The 1809-nt window shown below is 37.4% G+C and overlaps 1 pseudogene; it reads left to right on the top strand.

Annotated features, from left to right (window-relative positions):
• The first annotated feature begins 253 nt into the window (after positions 1–253).
• Positions 254–707, top strand: LOC132219927 (large ribosomal subunit protein uL24-like; annotated as a pseudogene).
• The last annotated feature ends 1102 nt before the right edge of the window (positions 708–1809 follow it).

The raw sequence follows: 1809 nt of genomic DNA, 5'->3' as shown, positions 1-1809 counted from the left end.
ATGACTGTTTTGTGAGTATTCTCCTATTGTAACAAATAACATTATGCAAAGTTTCTGCAAGGCCACCCATACTATTGAAATAAATTATAGTGATAAACTGTCAGGACTAGAGATAGTAAAGGACAGCACTTCCAGAGTCCTGATAGAAAGCTAAAAAATATATTTGGACTTAAGTAAAGTTTATTTTCTACTTTATAAAAGTAGAGAAGTCCTCTTCCCTCTTGTGGCCATTGCAGGAGTGCCAGCGGTCAAAATGACTTCTGACTGGAGCAAGAACTGTAAAAGGCATTTCAATGCACCTTCCCACATTCGAAGGAAGATTATGTTGTCTTCTCTTACCAAAGAGCTGAGACAGAAGTACAATGTTCGATCCATGCCCATCTGAAAGGATGATGAAGTTCAGATTGTTTGAGGACATTACCAAGGGCAGCAAATTGGGAAAGTAGTCCAGGTTTACAGAAAAAACTATGTCATTTACATTGAACGAGTGCAACGGGAGAAAGCTAACGGTACAACTGTTCATGTTGGCATTCACCCCAGCAAGGTGGTTTCACTAGACTAAAGCTAGACAAAGACCGCATAAAGATCCTTGAACGTAAAGCCAAATCTCACCAAGTAGGAAAGGAAAAGGGAAAATACAAGGAAGAAACAATTGAGAAGATGCAGGAATAAAGTAATATTATATACAACTTTCATTAAAAACTTAAAATGAGCCCGGCCGGCATGGCTCAGTGGATAGAGCATCGGCCTGGGGACTGAAGGGTCCCAGGTTCGATTCCGGTCAGGGGCATGTACCTTGGTTGCGGGCACATCCCCAGTAGGGGGTGTGCAGGAGGCAGCTGATCGATGTTTCTCTCTCATCGATGTTTCTAACTCTCTGTCCCTCTCCCTTCCTCTCTGTAAAAAATCAATAAAATATATTTTTTAAAAAAACAACAATAAACTTAAAATGAAAAATAAATAAATAAAAGCAGAGAATGTGCTTTCTGTGGATCTTGTGGTTAAAAATATTAATTAAAATGGCCATGGGATTTTAATGAATAGGATTAAGATGAATAAATTATAGAAGGAAAGCCTTCCAATCAACCTGTAAATCTGTTGGCATCACAGATTTAGTGGTTTTTATTAATGACCCTTTTTGTAGTTGAACTTACCTTAATTACTAAAGAGCCTTGGTTACTGGTTAGCCCTATATAGAGACCTTAGAGCTCACCAGCTACTTTTAGATTCAGATAAAGAAACTATGCCCCAGAGAACTTAATTATAGAGCAGTTTGGATCACTGAGAATGATAATTTCCTTGGGGAAAAGTCGCCACGGTAAATACGATAGTTTTCCCATGAATTTTATCAGAAAAGTCCATGAAAATTTGATTTCCTTAATTTTCACTATAGGCAGACTAGTTATATTATTGTTTTCTATCAGTTATGATAAGAAATGACTTTTAAGTAATGTAAAATTATAAAGAATATTATATCTGTCTTATTATATTTATTTCTTTTAGTTATTTTATGCTCTACCCATTTTTAGAATTATGCATTGTGAGTAGTGTCTATTAATAGTTACAGTCATAATTAGAAGTCTTCTCATAGGCTCATCATAGGCACCCCAAGAACTCCCCTCACACTGATAACACTTCCATATGTACAAATAGAAAAACTGGACAAATTGAAAGTCAAGACGGTTAAGGACTCAGAACTGAGGTTTTCAGACTGCCAGCCTGGAATTTGGAGGGACAGATACACCTATTGATGTAGAGCCAAGCCCCCCTAGCTGAGAAAAGCTGCCGGCACCATATATGGGTAGGAAC

This window comes from Myotis daubentonii, chromosome 17 (genome assembly GCF_963259705.1).
Source record: "Myotis daubentonii chromosome 17, mMyoDau2.1, whole genome shotgun sequence".
NCBI lineage: Eukaryota > Metazoa > Chordata > Mammalia > Chiroptera > Vespertilionidae > Myotis > Myotis daubentonii.
The sequence above is the reverse complement of the archived record's forward strand: the minus strand, read 5'-3'. Positions and strand labels throughout refer to the sequence as shown.